The following is a 14,435-nucleotide window of genomic DNA, read 5'->3' on the forward strand; positions in this document are numbered from 1 at the left end:
GCCAACCTCTACCGTCGGCTACTCGTCTCTCGGTCCCGGAGAATCGATGCCGTCCCGCCGCCGGATCACACAATGAATCTCACGGCAAACAATAGGGACAAAGTTCATGGAGGGCATTCACCATCTATGTATGTACGTCTTGTGAAGGACGGCTGTGATGAGCTCGAGCCCCGGAGAAGATCGGAAGGGCACGTTTTTCGGCCGCCGAATCGACGGCAAATCGCAGAACCACGGCGAAATGCGGACATTACCCGGAGCGCTCTCTCAGTCAACGACAGGAACAGTAGAGCATCGGGTAGAAAATAAGCGACTGCCCACTCCCAATGTCGTGGGTGACTCGGACTTGCCCGGTCAAAATAGATCTGCATTCGCTTTGCATAGACGCGGGGGGGCCTGATAGCAAGGTCTCTGCGCCCTTTCGCGTGTGAGCTAATGCGTTTTAATTATACGTGTGTGTGCGTCCGAGCGATCGACGAAGTTTAGCGGGGTCGCGAGCGCTTTGATGATCTCTTCGCGATGAGAGATTGCGGTCCCGCACTTCGTCTCCACCCTGCTAACAAAAGTTGATCTCGAAACGTGAAGGTCAACGTTGACGGAGGCTCCGCTAAAGCCGCCGGCCGCAGTATCACCGAGAAGCCCGAGTCACGGTGGCAAAAAACAGACATGATGGAAACGGTGGAAACAACTGGAACCACACCTTTTTGCAATCTGTTCTCGCTCTCCAGGGGAGCGGGGCGCGCGGGGACACGAAACGCTGCTATGACGTTCGTAGGGATGCCGCAGATTTCCTCGATCTGCACGTCATCAGCGTGTTCAGATCCCTGGAGCCAACTCATTCGGAAGCGTCGACCTCGCCCCTGAACCTCGCTCGAGGCCACACGTACACTGTTTGATGCCGGAGCGCTTTCTGCTTTGGCTGCTACCGCTGCAGGCTGTGTGTGCCAGCCGTGGAGAGGAATTTCGGTAGAAACCACTCCTGAATGCGAACTGAGTCCCGAACAGTTTTCCTTTTGGATTTCGAGCAAAATATGGATTTTTTTCCCGGAGAGCGTCTTCGCTGATTTCTCCCCGATTTCCTCCTAAATAGGTTCCAGGAGCTCGCTCCACCCGACTGGAAACTCACAGAGACGCCTTAGATTTGAGCTCTTATGAGAGCATTTCGTGTGTTTGTTGATACGGGGAAAGTGTCTTCTCCATTCGCAGGAAAAAGGGAATTCCGTCTGTGCCTTCGCCGGTCCCTCGGCCTGTGAGTCGTCCGATCTTCCCGGGAGAAAATTTAATCAACTTCTCCCCAGAGCGTGGCTTCCAAGTGCCCTCGCCGCACTGATGTGAGCAAGGTTCCCTCCCGAGCGGGACGATTTCCTCTGAATGAAGCTCCAAGCTTTTGTAGGTTTCGAGATTTCGCGGAAGGACCTCCAGAGAGAAGACGGCTGCCGGAATCGGCAGCCTTTCTCCCGCCGAAAAACTCAGAACCGCTGCTCGCAACAGCGAGAGAGGCAGGCGTTCTGGAGAGACTCAGAACTTGCTCGTTCCCGGAGGAGTTATCGAGCGGACTCGATTCATTTAGCGGCATATCGAGTAGCTGAGCTACGTCTGCGGCGGCTTTCTCTTTGCAGCCATCGGAGCTCAATGAGCATTTTCTAGCTCTGAGTTGACAAATGGCACAAACAAGGGAGCCCAGAGCCGGTCGCATGGTGCGGAGTATCGGGGCTGGCGATAAGCAATCGAGCGGTGGAGGGAAACATTGTTCCTCGCTCTCAACCTTTAGCTTGCATTGAGTCAACTGTAGAAGGCGTGGGTGCAGTGCTCTCGGACATTCCGATCTGTTCTCGAAACTGCTCCTCACGTCAATGAGATCTTCCTACAGAATCCCGGCGCAACTCCGACTATAGCGGGGGAGCAGCCTAGGTGATTGATCTGGAATCATGGACCGGTCCTGCGCCGGGCATTCGTTGAGTCGACCCAAAAGTCTTTCGAAAAACTCCGATTTTTCCGAAACCGAGTTTCGAGCAATAGGGCTCATGGCTTGTCGAATATCCAGAACAAGACACAGGTACATGCGTCCTGTACGTGGCGCTCTATCGACCCGACAGCATTTAGTTAATGGTCCGTTCCTGGATATCGGTCCTCGACGAAACACGCAGGCATATAAAACTTGAGACATCGTAGTTTTCCACCCGGCTTGAGCTGGGAACTACGCATCGAGAACCATCGGATCATATGCAGGTATCCGGACGGTCAGGCAGGTGTCCGAGGTGACGAACGGAGTGCATGGGTGTACGGGTAACTTCGACCCACCTCAGATCGCTCTCGTGTCGACGGTACGTTTGCAGAGTCAGATGCAACATTCGATGCAGACCTTCACTGACAGACCTTGGCTAATTACTTACTCGGTACTCCAGAAGTATCCGTTGAGAAAGCTCTCCTCCGTTCTCGCCTGCGTTCGGACGCTCTGAAGTTCAATGGGACGTTTCGGACCCGGGGATGGACTTTTCGTTGCAAATAATCGACGTTGTATCAACTGCCCGTGAAGCGGCAGAAACTGTCTCTCGAATCGGAGCTGATGTTTTTCGACGCACCGCACAGTCTGGACCGTCTGTTTACTTCATTGGCGGACTCGCTGGCTGGCTGCGTGCTTCCCTGGTGAGCCCTCCTCGTCGTCGTCATCGTCGTTGTCCTCCATACTTGCCCTCACCCATCGTCTGCTGCGGGATTTTTTTCCCGTCCGGCTCCGGGGTAACGGCATCACCGCCACTTTCGAAAGTACCGCCTACAAGTACTGGAAGCTATTCTCTGAGTAAATTCACCGATTTCCGCCCGGGGAACAGATGTCGAGCCTGGACAAGCTCTTCGTCGGGAGCTTCATTCACGTAGAGTCCCGCAGTCTCGGGAGCGCTCGGTCAGTATTACCGGAAACAACAGGACAAGGACACGTTCATATCCTGCTTTGGCATCCTGCAGGCTTGGCTCATTCTGCGGATCAAATATTGCCCGATCGGGACAGCCTCGCAGGACTATATATTGCAAGTTCGCTTCGATGCGATTCATTGGCGGCAGCGTGTTCAGGTCTCGCTCCGCGCTATCGAGTCTCGATTCTTGAATGAACTCGTCGTAGATTCCCGGAAGCAGGAGTAGTCGCAGAAAAGGATCGAGAGGGCGGCTCCGACGAAGAGCGACGGGAATTGCGCTTCGCGTGAATCCATCGTAACGATGCGCTGAGCAAGGCAAATCGTATCGAGGGAATTCGTAGAATTTCGAAGACGCTGCCCGGCGGCGCGATCTGACGCTCGAGGGGGGCGGGTCGTGCGTAGCTCTGTTTGTCGATCGGTGCCATGAACGTGGGTCGATGGAGGCGCGCCCTCGCGAGTCCGCGAGAAAGTACCCAAGGTCAGATTTTTCCCTTTCCTAGGAGCGAGAGCCTTTCCCCTCGGGAGGCCGACTCACAACAGTTACTCACTATGAAAAAATGGCTGCAGCCAGATCGCTGTGTCGATGTCCTATGCCGCTTAAGTGAATGGAGTGCGTGAAGCCATGAGGACACTGGCCACTAATCAGGCCATAAACTCAATACGACATTGCTGACGACCGGAGCGAACAATGCGGACACGGTAAGTTTAAGTTCGTCTGACAATCACCATCAACGACCGCTGTATTCAAGAAGTCAACTTGCCACTTGAGGAATAAGGACTATCATCGATCCTGACTTGTCTCAGAGGTTCCACGGACCGACAGGTCCTGCTCAGTTGTGCGTCACCTGTATCGAATAGGGTCGTGGGTCGCCTGTTCACACCGAACTCGCGAACATACACTCGCTCACACACACCCAAACGCACACAAAGGTGCTTCTAGTGCTTCGAGATCAATCGGTGCGACATCGAAACCACTGAAAGCTCTTTCGCAAATGGAACTCTTCCGAAGGAAAGCGTTCTTCTCCGCAGGATCAATGAATGATTCAAGGCGAGGCTCGGGATCGCTGTCCCGGTCTTCGAAGTCGGGGTCGATTGTTGTCGTCAACCCGATGCCCAGAGCGTCGGAACCCGGAACGAGTGAGATCCGGGTCCCCAACTTCGACGTGAAATCTATTTGCTGCCGTTCGAGTAATTCCTTGAGATCTCATCACAGCGTCAAGCTCTTCCGTCGGTTTGGGAAATGTGCTTTCCGTATTCGCGCTGATTCATAACACCCAGGGTGACTCATGCGGAGCCTTGTCCCGTTGGGGAGGGACGGTTTTTCAATAGAGGAATAAAACAGGCGGGCGCATTCGGGTTCGAGCATCCTCCCCCCTTTTTCCGGGTGACGATTTCCGCCTCTCGAATGGAGTCAAGAGAAGATAAGGAGACAGCTGGAGGAGACAGAACTACCGCGGCGCGTCACGGACGTCTCTTTTCCCTTCCTCCGTCATTTCCACACCTATCTGTCCACAACGTTCGCGAGCGGCCGACCAAGCGATCGACCGACGACGTCCGAACGACAGACAGACGGACATACAGAACACGACCGAACTGATGTTCCGCGAACTCCGCTTGGGGAACGTCGCTGACCGGATGCATACGTTGAATGTGGAGAGTTTTCCGTCTCTCCCCACGCCATTCCTTCTCCCTTGTTATTCCACACTGATACGGAGGCTCACACGACCGAGTCTCGCGATCAACGATGAAGAAAGGAACGGGGAAAGGCTCCCATCCATCCGGAATTTTCGTCACGCCAAGACACCAACGTTCAGGAAGAGCGAACCACTTGTTCGGAGGAACTGTCCAGAGCTTCGGAGTAGAACAAGGTAATTCAGCTCGTTGTTACATACGACACGAAAGCGTAACGCCTCGGTGAGGGGGGGGGCGCGACGAAATGAACGGGCGAGCGACCGGGGCTCAAAATGAATCGCTCCGGCACGGAATATCGGCGAGCAACCTGAGTGAGATTGTCAAGGGAATTCTTCGCTCTCACCCTGGGTCCCCATACTCGCGATATCGCACGAGCGCTTCCTGTTCGGCTCCGAAAGCCTCACCAACGTATCTATAAACCTGGGCATCTTCGGAGGTTTTTCCTCTGTCCCAACAGGCGTGAAACTGCCGCTATCCCTACTCCACGAGAACGCGGATTACGGGGAGACATTTTCACGATCCGGAGGAAACCCGCGCTTGCCGCAAGCCCGCCCCCTCCCTGTGATTGATGCGAATACGAGTAATACGCGGAATGTGACAGGGCCCGGAGTGTCGACGAAATGTGAGGAAATAAACACCAAGATCGCACGGGGCTCTCGCGTCGGGCAGGGGATTTCCGAGAGAGATCCTCGACCGCTGAGGGCGTGAGACGAGACGTCCGCTCGACTGGCGCTCCGTGAGCGGCGTGTACGCCTTCGCCAATTAGAGGGAGGTCCGATGCTGCAAAAAAAATCATGTCTCATGAGACTTGCAGTATCTGATAGTCGTTTCTCTTCCGGATCGTTCATTCGTTCGCTCGCTCGCTCGCTGGTCCGTTCGTCCATGCGTCGGCTCGCCCCGAGTGCTTGTCGAGCACCCACACAAATTATCTGGAGTGTTTTTTCTGCGCTTCTTGTTCTTCCGCTCACAAAGACTTCTGCTCAAATTCGCGTCGGATGGAGCATTGCGCAATTTACTGTCAGAAGTGAGTTTGGCAAGCAGAGGAGGAGAGGGTGGCGGCTCTCGCCGATCCCCGAGAACAGAGACTTCTCGCTCCCACGATTCGTTCATTGAGAAATCTCATCCGCTACTCTCGGGAGAGGAATGTACGACAAGGTACCGAGTCGGCTTGTTCTCCTCTGGAACTTTGCCCCGTTTGTTGTTTCAACATCAAATTTACATTGTCTACATTTTCCGACAGACGGGACAACGGAACTCGAAAATACGAAAAGTAAACTCTACAAGCTACGCAGACGTCTCGACGGCCACCGACATCCACTCACTGACAGACCTTTCTGCTGTTCGCTATAGTGAGTCGGTAATTCCGGGACGCAGGAAGCCTTCTCAGGGTCTTTACGATGTGCAAAGGAAGCATGCGACTGATCGGAAAGAATCGAGACGAGGGAAAGTGCTCTAGAGAGTCAGCTCCTTTCGTCCCTAGTATCCCGAATAGAATGCGTATGATCGATGTCGGCGGCATCGCGCGTCGTCGTTGACAACGAACGGGATGCCAACGACGGAAACGAAACTCGAACTCCGAAACTTCACTCGACTTGCGATCTTGCAATTGTTTCGCGATCAAGCTCTTTCCACCGTGAGCTTACGATGGAGCAAACGAGCGACAACGCTGTCGAGGGAGACTCGGGGCACGGGAATCTGCAGGGACGAGAGGTCTCTTTCTCGCGAAGAGAATCGGGTGACTGCCGCTCGCCTGAAGATATGACCGCGCGTCATTGAATCCGCAGTCCTCTATACCAGCCATTTTACATTGTCCCGCAAGAATCAGTTCCGAAATATAATAATTATTTCCATTTTCACCTATGTCGCAGACAGACAGAGAATACATGAAACTTGCCAGAGATACCGGGGTTCGAGCCTGGGTCCGCGAGCGAATATCCAGAAAGAAGGGGGGAAGGCAACAGGAGACTACGATTCCCCGAACGTTTTCGCTCCCAAAGCTATAGCTTGGGTCGTGATGCGGTCCAGTGTTGACGGAGACGATTCTTCGCAGTCGTCGAATCAAGCCGCAGCCATCGGATCTCGCAAGGGTTAGAAGACCCTCTACGGATGGTTGCCAGTATGAGAGCAGTCTCATGGAAATTAAATCGATCTTCGGGTAGCTTCAGTGATCAAATCTTGGAGTTTGTCCATTCATACATCAGAGTTCAATGCGCGGGAATGGTGGAAGATACATAAGCGTCAACCTTCCGTATGACTCCCACGGAGAGAGACATCCTTTCGCCAACCGAATTTTCTCGGTTGAGGTTCTACTCCGGTCCGAAATCATTGCTGCTCCTAACTTCCTCGCACATCATGACTTGCAGGAGCGTGTGCTGAGTCAGCGTCGGTGGAGTCAGATCGATCCTTTTATGAGCTGAGAATTGATGGGAGAGAGGTCATGGGAGAACGGATAGACTCAATCCGCGACTCTGAGCCACACGACGTGACACCTGGAACTCCCGTACTGCTTCGCTCAGCTCCAGGAATAGGCGCCTCCAACCTATGTACATATATCAGACGATCATATTCATACGGAATTCCAGTGAACGACAGAATACTCGACGTTCCTTCTAGAACTGAGACAATCGGAATCCGACGTGTGAGCCTCATTCGTCACGACTAGATAATGGAGAGACGGGAGCTCTCGATACGGTACCGGGCAAGACTTCCCCGGAAGAATTACGGCGCTTTGTCCCAACGCTTATTCCTTCCCAGAGTGCGGCGTAGAAATCTCTTCGTAGGCTCCCATGTGTGGCTCCAGAGGGTCACGTCGTCTAAACATGTCAAGGCCAACGATTGGTCTGATCGAGCGGATTATCAGATTGTCGATCTGACTTCGCCGAGACTTAATACTAAGCTTTTGGATTAACTGCATCTATATTCGAAGTGCAGTTGAAGCGAACAGCGCGGCTTCTTTTTTCACCTCGGGATATTCCGGTGATTAAACGGCGACGGCGTCAATCCCGAATGCGTCCGTTTCAGCGATACGAGTTGCTCGACAATCTTCGCTTATCGCGAGTCCCGAAAACCACGGACGTCGGGCGCGGTCTCCATATTTGCGAGTGATATTGCCGGAATCGAGCATCGAATATCGGCGGGGATGCTCCTCGCGGCTGTTCGTCGGAGAGAGATCATTCCGCGGGCTCGAACTTGTTCGCCTTTGTTGTTCCCCCGACCAGCCGGGTGCTACAATGTTCGACTAGGATCGGACGAGCCGATATTTTGTCACAAATTCTTTCTAGCCCGGTGCTCCACCGAGAAGACCAATACGATGCTAATACACCGAATTTCCCGCGATTTCTTGACCTACTCTTCTATCACGAAGACTGATTGGCCGGCCGGCTGGCTGTGAATCGACTGCCTGAGCGAGCGGGTGATGGACCGCCACGGACTCGACGAGCCGATTCACTCAGGAACTGACTTGTAGACCGAATCCCGATTGTCGCAATCCGAATAGACGAATGGAACTTCTGCTCGAACCCATCAAGGGGGGGGGGCTGCCCCCTCGCCCGTTTTTCCCTCGCATGCCGCTCTTTTTCAGATGTCCGACGAACCCTCCCCCTGCTCGTCGTGTGCTCGCCTCCTCCAGACGCAGCAGCTGAGGAGCTAGGCTCCTCGTATCGATAACGCGAGTCGTGCATCTCGAGCTCAATACTGTGGAGATTACCTCCGACTGCGAACAGCGCGCTTCCTTTGATTAGTCCCTATAATTATAATTGCTATAATTCGGCGAATGACGGTCGGGCGTCGGACGTCAGGGATCAGGGAACACAATTCAGAAATTCGGAAAAACGAATTCTGAAAACAGCGAACGCGACATCGGGTTGGATTGAGTACATCGCGACGACTCCGAGGCCGCTGTACCGATGTACATAGATAACTCATACCCGTCGGCTCGGCAAAACGGTATTCCAGAGCGAAGATTCACGACGAAACGTCTGGAATTCCTTCGATACACAGCTCCTCGCTCAGACTCCGGGCCGAATCACGGAGCCGCCGGGGGTGTAGAGAGATCTACCACGCGCCACTCGCGGTCGACGAATCTCATCGTTTGCGAACATTGAGTAATCAATCCTTGATACTCGTAAATAATTCCTACGTCGCGTGACCTTCATTCCGGGCACTTGATGACAGTGAACTCAACAACTCAGACCGAGTAGTGGTACATTGAAATGAAACCACGACGACGTCCCGTGACGCAATCATCGTGAGGGTCAGGTCACAGATGAGAGCAAACGAATTTCATCGACTCGAATCGGACGAACCAATCAGCGGCCAACCTGATCACCGCGAGTTCTTCATGATATCCGCTTGCCCATTTAGAAAGGCGGATTCAACGGAGCTGCTTGACGAATAGGGAACAATGAACGTGAATAGATATCCACGGGTCGTTCCCAGGCGTTCAGACCAAGTTGTCAAGCTGAGGGTTTTTCGACCAAAAACCTCGCTGGGGAAGCTGAGTTATCGACTCGCTGGGCGTTATCTAGATTCAGCCCCAACCAGGATGGTCACATGACGTCGGCACTTTTCATACAAAACGAACGGGAGCTTCACGAATCAACCCTGGAGATCGTGAAGTAAACTTCATGGATTTCCCTGGACAAGAGAGACCCAGGGCCACCTTCGATGGGGAACTCCGACTCGCGTGCGCACAGGCGTGCCTAGACGCGGAGAGGCCGACGTTTTCGCTGAGGACCGTATCACGGCTGGGAAGAGGCACCGATAGATATTCACACATCATTAGCACCATAACGACAACGCGGAAAGGGCGAATAGAAGGGTTCCCCAGATTGCGCTCTTCAGAGCGCCGGGGGAGAATTATTACGAAGGGACCAGCTCTGGTGGGCCTTGCCAGCTCTGAACAAATTTCTGAGGCCAGCTCGAAGGAGCGATGCAACGCGATTCGGGCAAGTGGATTTGATCGGACGGGGGCAATTTTCCGAGAACGGCTCTGGGTCGACAAATGCACCCGCTCTAGGACAATCTTCCTCCCGACGCACGGACGCACCCACCGTGACCGCCGAGTGAAACCGCTCAGCGGGGATCACGAATATAGAGAGCCTGCACGGAACTTGAGCTACTTATGGTAAATCGACCGGCGGTGGACAGCAGGGTGGAGACGTGGGACGCTTCCGTGAATGTTCGGACGATCGCAGGCCGAAGTTTCCTTCTTGTAGACTCGACCGCTGCTGGCCTCGTCAAAAAATCTACATGGACGCACGAGCCGTTGTAGAATCGCTCGGATGGTCAGGAGAGACAAGAATGGAACGGGACGGAGTTTGAGCATCGGACTCTATCAATATCCTCCCGAATCTCCTTCCATTCTCTCGGAGAACGCCGAAGACATTCGTCACGGGCTCCCTCCGTATCTGAGTGGGTCAGCTCGACCGTGAGACCATGCCGTTCGGTGCCAGAGCCTGCAACTGCATCGGCAGGCGCGCGAGCAAGCCGACGCAAAGACTCAACTTCTAGATGTCGGAGAATGCCGACTTTTGTTGACCAGCTGGCTCTCTAACAATAATTTGCTCGATTGGTTCTCGCTGCCATATTGGGAATTATTATTCCTGTTCTTTCCGTCGAGTCTCATATTTTCCTTGGGGAGCCGTCAGGAATTTCGCCCGAGCAGCGGTTCCAAACTCCGAAGCGCTTCAGCGAGCTTGCGAGTCTCCGTAGGCGTATGTAGCGCCCTGAAAAGTCTCGGAAACCACGACGCTTGTCCCGTGCCTTCAATTCTGCCGGCGCAGCGGGCGATATCTGCGTTCCACGCGGGTCTCCCTCTCACGGGGGCCTTCCTCTCACGCAGGCGAGAGTTTACTCGCCGCTGCGATTCTACCCAAAGGATTCACCTTTAGCGCAGATGCTATACTACACTTAGTGTAGGACACAGTACCATTATTGTCGACGAGTCCTCCATGTCGTGGCGAATTATCATCCAATCCCTGACTCCTCCCGCCCCAGATAATCTGGGACATGATTATACGTCTCATTCATATCTGAGATATGGAAGCTCCACGCATCACTCGATGAATTCAGAGTCACGGAAGTTCACCTCGAGATGCTCTCCTGAAGACATGGAATCATCGCGGGGATCGCTTGCTCCCTGGTCCTCTCATCGACAAAGACCTCAGGCCGGAGTAGCTCGACCCTGGATCCGGAGGTCCGGAATTTCGCTCGTGGCGCGACTTTGATTTGTGCAGAACGTGCATACTACCACTCGACTCCTTGTCCGAAAGTCTTGTGGGTGGGGAGCCGCTCACTCAACAGGTGCTCTGACGATCATACAGAGGGAATATCCGGATCACAAAACTCTTCTGCGAGATTTCTCGTAGCCATTCGTGCGGTCGTAGAGAGAACTTTCGCACAATGGTCTGCCGTTTGTTGATTCCATTGAAGTCTCGGCGAAGCAGAACGGCGGCAGCCAGAGCCAGTTCGCGGTCGAATACCCACCTCAGTCAATGGCGGGCTGGAATCTATGCTGTTCCTCGGACTCATTCACAACTCTCTCCGAAAGGGCCAGAAAATCCGCTCTCGATGTGCGCCCGTAGAAGAAGAAGTGAACTTCCGACGTACATTCCAGAGGTATCGACGGTGCAGATTCAAGAATCGACGATATCGAGGTTTGGAGAGCGACTCTCGAGTGCTCGTTCGCCATTCCTTGCGCGCGACGTACGAAAGAAACGATGGGACGATGAACACATTAGAAGTCTTCCCATCCTACCGCCCCCTCCTCCCCCGCTTCCCCGGATGGCGTGATGCAACGCCGACTTCCCGCAGTGGCTAGCCCGAGCCTATGCCTATTGAGCTTGGTCGGGGCCGCCTTGTAACGGTCTGTCGACACTCACACCTGATTCGACTGACACGACGTGCCGCTGCCATTTGATTCGAATCGTAAAGTTGGAGATACGAATTACGATCGCCGAAGTTCCGGATCCACGTCTTCCCTCTTTCGGAATGGACCTCGAGAATCCGACCTCCGCACTCTCCCGCGGACCTGGGGTGGCTTCATCGCAAATTACAACCCTCATAAACAAACGGCTCGTTTGAGCTGAAGGCTGAAGTCTCCCGGACCAGTTGCTGGCAATCGATGGATCAGGGCGAGCATTTGGATTAAAAAGCTGTTTCCCCTTTGAGCGGAAGGAATAGCTCGCTTTCTTTCTGTATTTTTTTTTTCTTCGGTATCTGACCGCTCGCTTGCGACCTAGTGCTGTTCTGAATAGAGTTCCGCTTTGCTGGCATTGTACCTCTGCGAGATGATGCCTCGGAAGTTTCCGAGCTCGCATCCAGAGGCATCTGGAGATTCTTCTCGTGGCTCTCTCGGAAGCGCCGAGAGAAAGTCCGCCCTTCTTGAGCTCGGGAGCATCGATGCAGCCGAACACCAAAAGTATCAGGGTGAACCCAAGGCTCGATGGCGAGACGCATGCGGCTCGAGCCACCTGTCCTTGTGAGCAGATTCCGCATGGAGGGAACGCATTCGAGCTTGGACGGCATCTAAACGGTTCCCGACGTCTGAGAGAACTCCGAATTCATGAGTACAGCTGTTTGTCTCCAGTCGCTTGACCTCCACTGTCGCTCTTAGAGCGTAGTATACAGCTGACTCTGAGACCAACGAAGGTTAATTCCTTCGCCCGGGGCCTCTCCTGGAGCAGCATCGAGCTCGGAGCTGAGGAGCGGACCTGAAACTCAGAAGCAAGCTACCTATATTATCAATGAGTGGTCTGGCCCACTCCTCTCTCACACGGATTCCCCTGAGTTCCCCGCGAAGATTGTCCGTTCCAACTCCTGGAGTTTCACGAGGTCTTCGAATTGCTCTTGTCGAGTTGGGCAGCGAGGGGCATCGACGGTGGTCCGAGGAGCAAAGAGCTTCTCCTTTTCGTGAGCAAAGCTCGGAAGGAGGAGTCAAATGAAGATCGAATCATTTCACTCTGATCCTGTTTGATCACAGAAGCGCTGATGGCGATGACGAGCAAAGCGCTGCATAAACTCATGATGTACATTGGGCTTGAGTAAAAGCTACGTACTTACTGGAAACGTTTTGACCGGATGAGGGGAGAAAGCGAATATAATGATATCCGCCCACGCACATATACATTCTGTATGCAGCATCGACGGTAGCGGCGGGGCGCAGGGAATCGGAGCTTCGAAAAAAGGACATTGACGCAAAGTCGTCACTGTTCACAGGAAAGACTTCCTGAGCGGAAGAGACCCGTCAGACACGAGGGCGGGAATTCGGTTGAGCGTGAGCATTTAATGTTCCATCGAAGATGCATGGCCAGCCTGTCTCGCCGTCTGTGCTCTCGTTGCGCTTACGCCAGACCGTCCAGCGGCAGACGCGTCTGCCAACCGACTCTTGCTCACCCCGTCGAAGTTGGGGCTATTCGGGGACTGGGAAGAAGACGAAAGTGTCGGCGAACAGTACAGGAGCGGATATGTATTACGTTAGAGAGCTCCATTATAGGTGATGTTCAACAATGACCTGGAGACAGCGGGTGGAGGGGGTTGAGCCCGCCGTCTCCTGAGCGACTTGAACTTGGACTCAAGCCAGTCGGACGAAGAGCTAGCGAAACACAAGCGATCTCGACACTCAGTTTTGGCGTAGCGCAAGGAAAAGCTCCGTGACGATCGTCTCGACGAGCCGCTTCTTCTTAAAACATAGTGAAGAATAGAGCGCTAAATAGAGCGCTCGTGGCCCTTCTGAGGCGCTCCAAACTTCAGCTACCTCTCGTTTGTCGACCGCTCGGGGATGACGCTGATTATGAGAATGTTTCATGGGGATCTCTGTGATACTGGCTCTTGTGAGCGGACTGTGTTCCTCTTCTCCGTTGGGTCCGCTACGCCAGTCCTTCCGTGGAAGGTCCGGTGCGGCGCGCGGCAGAGGCCGGCGACACCGTGCCGCGCTTGTTTCCGTAATTGGTTTTCGTAAGGAGATCAAGGCACTCCTTTTGATGTTTCGGCCGACATGCCTCCTGTCATGATTTCGGCGAGCGTCTCAAAGTTGCTCATAATGCGATCGACCAAGGCGAGCATCACAATCCGAGATGCCGTTTGCTCCCGCCGGGGCTGTGGTGATCGGGGAGAGCTGATAAAGTCCTCGGATCCGCTCTTGAACGCTGAAGTATCGGGCCGTTTTCCGTCTTTGAGCCCGTGGATGTTGTCAAAACGGGGGCGTTCTCATCGGCGCCGCGAACGGCTTCCAATATCGAGAGGAGGACTGGGAGGGTCTTTGTCTTTGTGATGGCCCCTCCTTTCATGTCACAATACATGTATAAGCTGAGGATTATCAGGCACCCACTCGCCTCTTTCGTCCACAGAATTTCAGAGATGCGGACGCCTGTATCTAGATCAGCCCGGGGGGTGCAACGCTGTGAGCGCCGATGCGGAAACAGCGACTCTGAGCGTCAGAACTGCGGATTCGCATGCGTCGCAGAGAAATATGTAGCCGCCCCATAATTTGTTCCTCGACACCTGAGAGATTCCCTGGACTCTTGAGCTCGGCCTTCCACCAGGCGGTTGACCCGTCGTCTGATCGGAGGCACGCGGATATTTTTCCCGCGGAATCGTTCACCCCGTCGGCTGAGTCATTCCGACCAAAATTCAACAGGAATCGAAAATTGGCCGCCACAGCGTTCGAAAACGACTTTTTTAGCTCAACCCATATCTCGGATTGCACTACGGACAGATCCCAGTGAACAGATCTACTCAGTTCGTCCATCTCGCTGGCCCGTACCTAGCTCCCGGTGACAGAGCTCGAGACCTGTCGCCAGAGTCGAAGGGCTCCTGGTGCAACAAGCCCGCCGA

Source organism: Galendromus occidentalis, unplaced genomic scaffold (genome assembly GCF_000255335.2).
Source record: "Galendromus occidentalis unplaced genomic scaffold, Mocc_1.1 scf7180000077464, whole genome shotgun sequence".
Taxonomy (NCBI): domain Eukaryota; kingdom Metazoa; phylum Arthropoda; class Arachnida; order Mesostigmata; family Phytoseiidae; genus Galendromus; species Galendromus occidentalis.